The sequence below is a fragment of the Petaurus breviceps genome, unplaced genomic scaffold (genome assembly GCF_028583685.1).
Source record: "Petaurus breviceps papuanus isolate PSGF00001 unplaced genomic scaffold, PetGlider_PUasm1.0 37, whole genome shotgun sequence".
Taxonomy (NCBI): Eukaryota; Metazoa; Chordata; class Mammalia; order Diprotodontia; family Petauridae; genus Petaurus; species Petaurus breviceps.
In genome coordinates, this window is record NW_027186296.1 from 94413148 (window position 1) to 94426028 (window position 12881).

The 12881-nt window shown below is 38.0% G+C and overlaps 2 long non-coding RNA genes across 3 annotated transcripts in view; one reads left to right on the forward strand and one right to left on the reverse strand.

Annotated features, from left to right (window-relative positions):
* Positions 1–12733, forward strand: part of LOC138169525 (uncharacterized) — a 29908-nt gene extending 17175 nt beyond the window's left edge. Inside the window, exons 3-5 of the long non-coding RNA XR_011170373.1 lie at positions 2382–2435; positions 7994–8053; positions 11839–12733. This is a non-coding gene — a long non-coding RNA (uncharacterized lncRNA). The remainder of the gene's footprint in view (positions 1–2381; positions 2436–7993; positions 8054–11838) is intronic.
* Positions 1–12881, reverse strand: part of LOC138169524 (uncharacterized) — a 76435-nt gene that overhangs the window by 51059 nt on the left and 12495 nt on the right. The window lies entirely within an intron of this gene.

The window sequence follows — 12881 nt, forward strand, 5'->3', positions numbered from 1 at the left end:
TTCCTTCCTTCCTTCCTTCCTTCCTTCCTTCCTTCCTTCCTTCCTACTTTCTTTCCTTCCTTCCTTTCTAGCTGGCCCTAAAAGACTTAACATTCTGAACATCAAAGACTGAGGAGTGATAAAACCTTCAGGGATCATATACACTAAGGAACCAAGTAACTTGGACAAGAGCAAACAGGGCTGAACATACCACCCAAAAGTGTCAGCTTGGCTTTGACACAAAGACCCAATTTAGGAGTTAAGGCTGGAGACAAGCAAAAACAAAACAACTTTGATTGGTATAAAAAATGTTTATAGATTCAGCAGTGCCCCCAAATCCAAATTAGAAGGAAATATTTCCGCAAAAATTATAATCAGAGATTCAAAGTGAAAAAGTGGATTTTTCCACAAAGACCACATGAATACCTAGAAGAAATGAAGAGATAAAAATGAAATAAAAACTCTAGAGGAAAGAATTGGAAGGAGAATAAATAGTTACAAAAGAAAGTAGTTAATTAACTCAAAGACTCCCTAAAAACTAGAATAGGCTAGGTGCTGCAGTGAATAGTGCAGGGGCCCTGGAGTCAAGAAGACCTGAGTTCAAATGTGACCTTAGACACTTAACACAAAAACTAGCCGTGTGATCTTGGGCAAGTCACTTAATCCAAGTTGCCCTACCTTCCCCCCTCCAAAAAGCAAAAATAAAAAAAACAAAACAAAAAACGAAAATAAAAAAATATTATTTAAAAAAACTATAATAGAACAAACAGAAACCAGTGATTCCATGAAATACAAAGGTTGAAAAAAAGAATAAATGTTAGATCTCTAATTTTGAATGCAACTGACCTGGAAAACAATTAAAGAAGTGATAATTTAATATATTGGACTCCCTGAAAACCATGATTAAAAAGCTGGACTATATGTTTTCAAAAAAAGCCCATAAATAAAAACTGCTCAGATCTATTAGAACTAGTGGGCAAAATAAAGATAGAATCACTAATCACCTCTTAAAAGAAACCCCACAAGGATAAGTCCAAAGAATGTTATAGCCAAAATCTAGAGTTTCCACATCAAACAAAAATTACTTCAAGCATCTTGAAAGGAGTTCAGTTCCCAAGGAACTACAGTCAAAGTCACATAAGACCTGATGGCTTCTGCATTAATGATAGCAGAACTTGGAACACGATAGGTAAAGTAAAGACTTACAACCAAGAATAACTTACTCTGAAAAGCTGAGTATAATCCTATGGAAGGAATAAATGGATGTGTAATGGAATAGAAGGTCTTAAAGCATTTCTGATAAAAATACCAGAGCTTGAAATATAAACACAAGAGTCAAGAGAAATCTAGAAAGGAAAATTTATTTGAGCAATTGGAAGGAGTTTTATGATGATTCAGTTAACATTTCAATAGGGGGAGAAGAAACAATTGTACCTTCAGGATCTGTCTTCAAAGGGTGTTGAGGAAATTAGATAAGAGAAACAGAGGCCTTGAAGTTGTATTGGTTCTATTCTGAAGATTTTAAGGGAAGGAAGAGAAGGGAGAGTAAAATTAATACACTAGTTTAGGAAGGAGGAAAAATGAATGGAACTTGATATCTCTCATAATTGGGGCTTGTGATAAGAATAATATGGAGGAAGGAGTGGAGGAATGGACATCAGATAAACATTACTCTTACCTGAACTGGACAGAAGACAATTGAACATATGCACACATAATTATACCACACACAAATAGCTTGGTGTAAACATATATTAAATTCAAGGAATAGAGAGGGAAAGGGGGGAATTATGAGGCAGGGTGATACTGAATATAGAATAAACTTCCTGATCCTGAAAAGGGACAGGGAATAAAAGATAAGAAAAGAAAATTAGAGAAGAGAAATGAAGAGGAAAAAAGAGAAGAAAAAGTAGAGTCTGAGGAGAGTACCCAACAAATGCAGAATGGCTGCATTTTTAACATATGAATGTAATGAAATATTATTGAGTCGTAGGAAATGATGAAAGATTAATTTAGAGAATTCTCGGAAATATGAACCAATGTAGAGTGAAGTGAACAGAACTATTTGAACAGTTTATACAAAGGAAAATACATAATAAGGAAAACAACTCTGAAAGAATTAAGAATTCTGATCAACTCCAGAGGACCTATGATGAAGCATGTTACCTACCTCTTTTCAGAAAGGTGATGGATTCAAGGTGCAGAAATATATGTATGTATATACATATATATTTGACATGGCCACCATGTGGATTTATTTTGCTTAATTATTTTTATTTGATAAAAGGTTTTTCCCTCTCTTTTGAATTGAGGCAGAGTTGGAAAGGAGAGAAAGAGCTAGCCATACTAATGTCCCTTTCCCTCCTCCAAAGAAGGTAATTGAAACATTTTTTATTACACAGAAGAGAATAAAGGAGTTTCAGAAGGAAGGATAGATGAACAGGAAAGTTTCAAAGGTAATGTAGATTTCATTACTTTTTTATATGCAAGTAGTATGAAATATAGACTCATTGTTTTAAATACAATCTTCTTTTTTGTTCTTCTATGCATATAAAAATGATCATTTCCTATTTGTTTAAGTTCAGAATTAAAAATTAAAAAAATTAAGAGGATTTTAGGAAATCATAAATTTAAAGCTTGATATGACCTCAATGAACCTTCTATTTTACTGATGAGGTCCAGAGAGGATGGTGCTTTGTTCACAGAGACATTAAATGACAAAGACAGTATTTGAACCCAGGTCCTTTTATTCCAAGACTCTTTCCATGGTACTGTTTCTCATATCAATCAGCAAGTATTCACTGATTGGTATGTGTCAAGTGCTGTGTTAAGTGCTGGAGATACAAAGAAGGGGAAAAAACAGATCATGCCCTCAAATAATTTATATTCCAATTGTTCATATATACACTGAGTTTGGGCAGAGTTGACTCACCAGTTGCAACAGTCCAACAACTGTGCCATGGTAACATTTACTTGCTGATCTATATCTATCTTTCTATCTATCTATCTATCTATCTATCCATCTGTCTGTCTTTGAAGCACTGGATTTGACATCCAGTAAAACATGATTCCATGCAGACATGAAGTCGGGAGTTTCTCTTTCAGAATTTGAGGTAGGAACATTTCTGCCACACCCACCCTAGAAATGACTAGTAGAAAAGTACTCACAGGATAGCACATCTATAATGCTTGAGTCCATTTGGTGTCTAAATCTTGGAGCAGTCACAATAATAGCTAGCATTTACATGGCATGTTCAGGCTTGTGAAACACTTTACAAATATTTTCTCATTTGATATGATAATAGCTAATATTTATATAGTGCTTCCAAGGTGCCAAGCACTATGCTAAGTACTGTATGGTTATTATGTCATTATATCCTCCCAACAATCCTGGGAGGTAAAAGGTATTATCCCCATTTTACAGCAACAAAACTGAGGCAGGCAGTCATTAAGTGACTTACCCAGGATCACATAGCCAGTAAATAAATGTCTGAGGCTGAATTTGAACTCAGGGCTAGCTCTTTATCTACTGAGCCATCCAGCTGCCTCATAGGACTCAAATAGCAATCTCCTCAGAACTCCCAGAGGAAATAATTTTTGCTTTTAGCCTCAGGAGGAAAATGTCACTTCAGTGATATGACTTTAAGAGCTGCTGCTATGGGGGAGTCTAGGTGGTGCAGTAAATAGAGCACTGGCTCTGGAGTCAGGAGGACCTGAGTTCAAATCTGGCCTCAGACACTTAACACAAAAACTAGCCATGTGGCCTTGGGAAAGTCACTTAACCCCAATTGCCCTCCAAAAAGCAAAAAAAAAGAGCTGCTGCTAGCCAGCAGAACCAGTGAAGTGATTTTTTTGACTCATCCTGTCCTATATAATCAGTATCTCAAAATTAGAAGAGATTGCAAAAATCAATCTAGTCTAACTTTCACCTGAATAGAATCTCTCTACCTTTATAATATGTCTTACATGTACTCATGTACTTGAATACTTCCAATAATGGGGAACTCACTATTTACAGAAGCAACCCATCTTACTGTTTCTTGTTCTAATTAGCATGAAATTTTTTCCTTATATAGAACCAGAAAGCTCACTTCATAACTTTTAGTCTTGGATCCAAATTCTGATTTCTAGATCCAAGATGAATAAATATACACTCTTGGACACGTTATAGTACTTCCAATATTTGAAGAGAACATTTTTTCCTCCTCGCTACCTTTCTACCTACCTTCCCTTGAGGTTGCCACCTCCCCCTTAGTTGGAATCCTTTGCTCTTTCCTTTAGAAATTCCTTAACTCTCCTCTACTCTTCCTCTACTGTCTGGAATAACTAATAAAGAACATGTTCACTATGTAACTTAAGGATAATGTTTTATACACCTTCCCTGATGCTCCTGGCCCCCAAAAGCACAGGCTCTGATATCCTAAAAGATCACAGACATCCTTTGAGTTATGGACACCTCTTCCATATGTACAATTCAATTCAATAAAATTTATTTAGCACTTTCTATGTGTAAGGCACTTTGTGATATTTCAAAGCTTCAATCTGTGATTTTTTCCAATGTGACTATTTTCTCCATTGATGCAGTCTTTATGACTTCATCCCTTCTGAAGCTGCAAGAGTTTCTGTGGCTGAAAAATCAATCACCTTACCTCATCCTCACTATAAAACTCTCAAAATTTGGCTAGACTGGTCGTCAGACAGCAGATAAAAAGGCTGTCACTCTTGAAGTCTTTCCAGTTTGATGAGACTTGGCTAGAAACTATTTTCTACTGGCATAACCTTTGAGAACATAGGACTTTGCACAGCACCTAGTAGACACTTAACAAATGTCTGTTGACTTGACACTGCTTCATATACATACCATAATGAGGCAGCAAAATGGGATATATACAAATGGATGTCCTAATACATACAAATAACCATTTATATTATTAGCTTCCCATTTTTCTGGCTAACTCCAAGCACCATTTAAACCGTCCTAGATCAATGGTGTCACCTGGTGGCCAATATGGGGAAATTTCAGACTCAACATCTCTTCCCCACCATCTCCTTTCTTCCCCCTTTTTGTGGGAAATTTTGCATGGGCCATGTTCTCCCCTTTCCTTCATTCTTTCACCACTCACAGCAAAATGATTCTACCTCAGGCAATCTCTTCCTCACATGTACATATACATCCTCTTTATCCTCCTTTTTTCCCTCTCCCTTGAAACTCTCGCCTAGTTAACCTCGAGTAAATCTTTCTTCTCTATTTGGCTTCCCTCCCTCTTTGTTCTATTGGTAAACCAAAGGAGGAGAGGAACTTAATTATAGTTGACAAGTCTAAAAGTGGGCATATTGATACAAAGCTCCATCAAGAAATGAATGATGTAAATTTTGACAAAAAATTGGAATATGGGAACCAGTGTCAACCCTAACCTCTAAAGTCCTTGAACATACCCAAATCTCCCCCAGAATCTCTACCATTTTTTTTGTAGCACCAACATTCAAGGTAATAAAGCAAAACCTATTTTAATTATGAGTACCACATCCATTGTTTTCTATTTTAAAAAAACCTGCAGATATATTGTGTTTTCCAACAATATTAAGATCTGTTCCATCTCTAAGTCTATGACTTTGTTAAATAGGTTATTGTGGTTTAACCTAGGAACCTAAAAATCATTTGTAACTGTTTCCTTGGATGAATTCATTCTAAGTGACAAATAGCCAATTTACAAGAAAGTATTTGGAGCATAACATATTAACAGATTGAAAGTTTTTATAATTCCTTTGCTGTTTGAAGGGACCCTTCATTTCATTGTAATTACAGTTGTCTGTATCACTGATCATTTAAGCAAAATCCTGGTCATAGAATATTAGAGGGTTGCATGTCAGTATAATATTGTCCTTTTAAGGATTCTACCCTTTGCCATTTAATGAACAGCTTCCTCTCTCTTCCCTTATAAAATGAAGTATGCAGACTCCAACATATAGGAACTAATTCTCTGAGTATTAAGTTGGTAGGTTTTTCTTGGACAAGCATCTTAAGTTTGGAGAACATGTTTTTCTGCCCAATCTTTTTCTTATTCTGGATGCCTTTTTTGTGCTTTTGCTTTAATACTTGTCTGGGCATTTTCATCTCTTGTTTTCCTTTACTGTCCTACATAGTCACCATCTTGTATAGGTATGCTTTTTAAAATGAAATTTTGAATAATGCATAGCCAGGATCTTGGAATTGCTCTCCACCTTAAAGACTATAAAATTGAACCTTCCAGGTTTAGAAGGCTGCTTCCAAAGCTAAATTGATCTTGGATGCATTAGCACAACTATGTGTATATCCAGAATGAAGCAAATAATAGTTGGATCATGCTCTGGGTCAGTCTGCATCTTCAATCATGTGTGCCCTGTTTTAGAAGAGGAATAAACCAGAATGGTAAAGGGACTGGGAACCACATTATTTAAGGAGTTAATGAAGGAACTGGAGATATTAAGCTTCCTAGATAGGGTAAGATTTCAGGAAGCAGGGTTGGCACATTGTCTTTAAATAGTTTTAAGGGAAGTGAGAAAAAACTTAACATCTGTCACACTTTCTAGCCTATCTGCCTAGAATGGACTCACCCACCTCTGCTTGTTGATATCCTTCCCAAGCTTCAACACCTGATTCTTATGAAATCTTTTCTAATTTCTCTAACTAGAAGTGATTTTTCTTTCATCTGATTTCTAAAATTTGTACTTCCCTGATATGCTTATAGAGTGGAGGTCCTGAAAGAAAAACACAGAGGCCAAGGACCAAGGTCCTTTCATGGGGCCATATTGTCCTCAGACAGGAAAAGACCTTACAACATGGTTTCTCACCAGATATCATGATTAAAAGAGTCAATGAGATCCCTCCAAATGGAATGAGGCAAAAGAGGGAGGGGCTGATGCTGAAAAGCTTTTTCTGATGCCTCCTCAGCCAATCACTTTCCTCTTCAATACATGGCAAGCCTACCTGAACCAGTTACAGAATGCACACACATGCTCTATAGTCTCCCCTAAGTACTTCCATTATATATTCTCACCATTCTCCCAGAAGCAAGCTCTCTAACCTCTTCACATAGATAGCCTATGCACCAGACCCCTAATTCTATTCCTATCTTGATCAGTCTTGTATTTATTTATTTGTGTCTGCATCTAATATAAGCTTCTTGAGGGTATCATCTCTCACTCATCTTGAATCTCATTCAATACTTTGCAGAAGGTACTTTATGCACTCTTTAAATGAATGAACGAATGAATAAGGTACAATAAATATTTGCACAGCTGCATTCTAGTTCTTGATTGCCCATGGTTTCAGAGTGAAGCATGATTTAGAAGTAGAGAAGAATGAAATATAGAAATTGAATATATGTATATATGTGTGTACACACATACACACAGTGCAGGAATGTAGAGAATATGAAAAGATTCTGTGATTTTGCAAAAACGAAACAAAAATAAAAACAACACACTTAAAACATAACCCTGTTTGCAAATTATTTCAAAGCAGAAACTAATTTGAAAACCTTCTCTAAAAGCATTTGAGAGAGGGTTGAGTGATTGGAACTTATACCTTATTCTGTAACTTACCCCTTAAATGGCAATAAGCCAAATATTTCCCCCTCAGTCTGCAACTTACTTAACTTCTTTTGTGAAAAAAGGAGAGAAAAACAGAATGTAAACATCTCAGGGGGCTCATTTGACCAGGAGAACTAGATTACATACCCCATATTAACTTATTTGTCCATCATACTGTTTATAGGAATGAAGCAAGAGGAGGAAAGAAGAATAGGCTTATTAGGCCTCCCTAATAGGGTTTCAGGAAAGACACCAGACAAGAGGAGCACGTTGAGATGAAAGGGAAACTACTACTAGAAAAGAAGGAGCTGGGCAGTGCCCCGAGAACCTAAAGTCTTTCATTTGGGAGACACTGCTGGGTCTACTGGGCTACAAGCAATGTGCATGCTCCAAAGCACACATTAATTTTATAATAACTTACACTTGTATTGTTACATTACAGTTGCAGGGATGTTCAGATCCATTATCTCATTGGAGCCTCATACATCAACAATTCTATTAGGTAAGTAGTTTAATTAGTATTTTCCCCATTCACAAGATGAGGAAATAGGGGCTGATAGAAGAATAAACTTCTTTTCCTGCTTCTACCAAACTCCACTCTCTGACCAGGCCTATTGGTTCAAATCTAGTCATTGAACTGTGTATGACTAAAGGACGAATTCAGAAACACTGAACTCTCATGGTCTCACCATTAGCAAAATAATTCTCCTATGTGCTTATAATGGCTGTATCAACAGGATGCCAAAACATCTGGATGAAAAGGAAAAATTCAGTCAATCATCTGGATGTTCCCAAACACATCTGTACAATTGGCGACATTTTTCATTTCTAATCAGGATGTTTTGGCTCTGTTCAGAAAGGATTTTAGATTACTGCAATTGAATGGATGCTGTTTATTGGTTGGTTTATTCCTTTTCCCCCTTTTGGTTGGTTTATTTATAACAAAATGAATGTGGATGAGTCATTCCCCTTCTTTGAGACTCAGTTTCCTCATCTGTAAAATGAGGAGTTTAGACTAAGTCATTTCTGAGATTCCTTTCAGCTCTAAGATAATGTGATTCTTGGTTTCTCTGAAATAAAACAAAAAAAGTAAGGGTCCTTCAAAAAGTTGGGGATATGGTTGGTAGAAATAAATGAATAGTGTCAGAGAGACCAGTAGCAATGGTAATAACCCTCTACAAAATGTAAATGCAGCAAACTTGAAATCTTATCAGTTCCATTTCACCCAAAACAAAACAGTGTTTTTAGACCTTCCTGCGACACTGATGAGACTTAGAGTTGGGAGGAATTTGGAAACTTTATTAGGCTGAGTTAACGTTCCCAGCTTTGATCAGCATTCATTCCAAGTAGTCATCTATGGATGTTGCTTTTAAAAATAAACAACCAGCCCCAAGCACCATCATTGCTGGATTCTTACACATTCTACACAATTTCTGTGTTTTGTTTCTTAAGGTAAATAATATGAAGTGAAGGTTTCTCTTTCAATTCCTGTTTGTTCAGAAATCTCCTATTTCTGATATTGTCCTGTCTTAGCCAGCTTTACCTACTTAAAAAAAGTCACATCTCCTAAGCAGCCCTTTCTCTTTCTTAAAAAAATCACATCTCCTAAGAAGTCCTTTCCTTTCAAAGAGCTGATTGTATGTAACTGTCTAGAAATTAGGAATATATTTTCTTTACGGTTTCCATTCATGCTGGCTCTTTCCAGTATGGTAAATTGGGACTGCCTCATTACATATAATCTTTAGATTCTAGTCTTTAGAATTAAAAACTTATTTTCTTTGGGGCGATATGATTTGTACCAATCTAAGCTTGGGACAATTTTCCTCTTCTCTGTGTTTTTTTTTTTTCTTCCAAAGGAGCATAAGGCTAAAGGCAAACAGGATGGTGCAATCTGTTGAACTCTCCCTTCCGACTTACATTAAGCAACTGCAGAATGGAGACCATCAGATTTCTTTTATTTATTATTTAGGACTCAGGGGTGAAAGGACAGTATGAATCTACTAAGCATATCCAGCTAAACACATGTTGAGTTCCCCAAATTCCTTTTAATTGATTACACTCTCTACTTCTCTCTATTCTTCTCCTTCCCACCCCCCACCCCCAACCCATCAGTCCTCTTGCCCCTCTCAAATATGCAAAAGTGAGTGATGGAAAACAACTGTGTTCTTTGGGAAAAAAAAAAAAACATCCTTGATCCATAATCTTGGGATATCATAGTTTTGAAAATAGACTTCTGGAACATACATATTCTCTTATGACAAGTCATTCTATCCTAGGACAGCCTTGATGAGCTGAAATTGGACACGTAGGTATGTAAAAATATTATTTGAGAAGTCACCTTTTTGAGTATCTCAAAGGAATTTATAGTATAGGATTTGTTGTTTTTGTAGAACTTTGCTCTATTTGTATGACTATCTACATAAAGGGCTCTTAACCTGGGGCTCATAGATCCCACAGGACTGTGGAGAGATTTTAGGAAGTCCATAAACTTAGATGGGAAAAATCTACATCCTTATTTTCACTAATGGAAATTTGGTTTCCTTTATAATAGTATGTATTTTATTTTATGCATTTAAAAATATTATTCTGAGGATTCCATAGGCTTTAATCAAAGGGGTCCACGACACACAAAAAAAGTTTAAGAATCCCTGGTCCAAATGATCTCAAAGGTGCTAGAATACTGTTCTGATTACAGGCAATCTTTCCTGTAATTTGGAGTAAAAGATATTTGGGGCTTTTAATTCACACCACAAGATTTTGCTAGACCTAAACTGAGCAGCTAAAGGGAAATAGATAGTGATCACATTCTTTATTTCAAAGAAGCCCCTACTAAATATACTTTATTAATACTGGAGATGGGGCAATGACTCCAGAACTTTGAGGGCACAGACTATTCCAAATAATTGAAGTATATAATTTAATTCATGATTTAAAAGCCAGACTCCAGACTTTTCTTGGAAGAAGAAAAAATAACCAAGAGAGTAAATGAGATCCAAGTGAATAATTTTCCCTTGGTTGTTCAGTGGAAAATCTGAGAGTTTGAGTTTTACCAATGACAATAGTGGTCTGTCTTAGCAACGTAAAGCAACTTAAAATGCCATTTTCAAGTGTGTATTTAGAGTCAAATTTAAAAACTGAACCAAATCTTTAAATTCAAGGCTGTTTAAGAGCATTTTTAAAAAAGTATCAGCGTCCTTTAACGTTTCTGACTGGCACCTAATGATTAGGAAATCATCGTAGAGTTAAGACTGGAAAGTATAGCGGAGCAATCCAAGTGTGTGTGGGGGGATGCACAGTAAGAAATTTGATATGAAATATGTGCTAGCAAGTAATGTAGCTTAATGATAATTGCTTCGTGTATTTGCGCTTCACACACTATGAAAATAAGTTAGACATTTCATCAGAAAAGTTAACCTGGAAAATTAGACTTGCAAAAAAAAAGTCTCAGCAGCAGATGTTGATTTTTATTGGCACCACGGCATAAAACTCCATATTGGTTGATTAAAATCCCTCTGCGATCTCTAGAGCTATCTAGAAACAAAGTAAATCTGAGAAATCAATATGCTCTCCAAGACTTAAAAAGGAAAAGAACTGTGTTAAACTCTTGGGTTTGTTATGTCTTAGACAGCTGCCTCTGAGCCCCGTGGCGACCCCTCCTAATCTTTTCAGGTAAAGCATTCCAGGTAGAAACTAACTTCGGGTAGCCACACAGACTGTGGGGAAGAGAAAGCCTGAAGGCTGTGGGAAGAACCACAGTGAGAACAGTCAGCTGTCTCCTTGCTGCTCTGAGTTTTGGTCACTGTCAGCTTCCAATTTGGGGTTCTCTTCAAGGATATTTCGGGTGCGTGTTTGGCTTAAAATTAATACTATCTCATGGAAGTGAAATATTTTGTAATGAAAAGCTAATGTTGAAGCCGAAGAGTTGCTAACCATGTGGGGATGGCCCTTTTTGCTTCCCCAAACTTTTCGAAGTTTTGCTTTGGTTCTGCCACTAAGCTAAATCGTGCCCTCAAAGGACCAAGAACAGGACCCTCTGAAGTCTCTGACCCGCAACAGGATCCGTCGCTCTGGAAGGTTGGGGGTGGGGGTGGGAGTGGGAGTGGGGATGTAGACCCGCCCAGGGTCCATCTCCTTTGCCCTATCCCCCAGTTCCCTCTTTCCGGGAGCTCCCCACTTTCCATCTTCCCTTTGCTTCTGTCAATTTCCCAGAGTCCCAGGCGGCAGATAGGTCTGGTAAGGGATCTATCGATTCTGAACCTTCTGTCCTCTGTTCTACCCTTCCCCTAGATTGCTCTGAGAGCCACCTTCCTTGGGAGCTGTCAGAGAGCAGTCAGCGTCTCCCCTGCCTCTTTCAAACCATAGTTCCCACATCTCTGTAGTCCGGGGCCGAGCCCCCTTTAGCCCGATGCAGACCACCCTCTCCACTTCCACTGTCCCATTTACGAACCCACCATGGAGTGCACACGGATGGAATTCATTCATTTATTCAATAAACATTTATTAAATGCCTACTATGTGCCAGGCACTGTGTTAAGCGCTGGAGATACAAAAAGAGACACATTTTCCACGCTGATCAAACGTTTCATTCAGTCCCTGCTCTGCCAATCCAGAAGATTACTGCTTGAATGCAAAAGGAAAAATAGGATTACCTGGGCAGTTAACTTTTAAATTGGGTGCCCTGATAATCCACGGCAAGGGGGAAGGGGAACCTACCAAGATTTGATCGGGGACTCTTATCATGCCCCAAACACAACCCATCCTTCATATTAGCTTTCCAGAGACGGAACCCAAAGTCTTTAAAAGAGCCAAATCCCCACCTCACCCCCTTTTCGCCAACTGGGACTGGTGGAGATGGGAGAATAAGAGAAAAAAATGAAGCACCTTCTTGTACGACCCCAGGACTCAGTACCGAGAGACAGTTGGGGGCCAAGTGCTTTCCCTAGTCAATGAGAGAAAAAAGCCAACTTGTTTGTAGTCCTAACCCATTCTCATCTCCCTTTCCCCTCGATTATTTTAAGATGATTATTTCAGCAAGAGTCAGGAGAAGGGGCCGTATGGGAAGTATGCCTGCCGCTGCAAAAGGCCATATGGAGGTCATTACTCTCAGAGAATACAGACAGGCTAGAAATTTTCTACAATGCTATATGCGCCCGCGCACGCACGCACGCACGCACACACATACATAGACAAATACACGCGCGCGCGTGCACACACACACCGCCACACAAATACACGCGCGCATGCACATACACACATTCGGGTTCTTTTTCCTTCCAGTCCCACGTCCAGGGTTCCCTCGCCGCCCCCCCCCCCCCCCCCCCCCCCCCCCC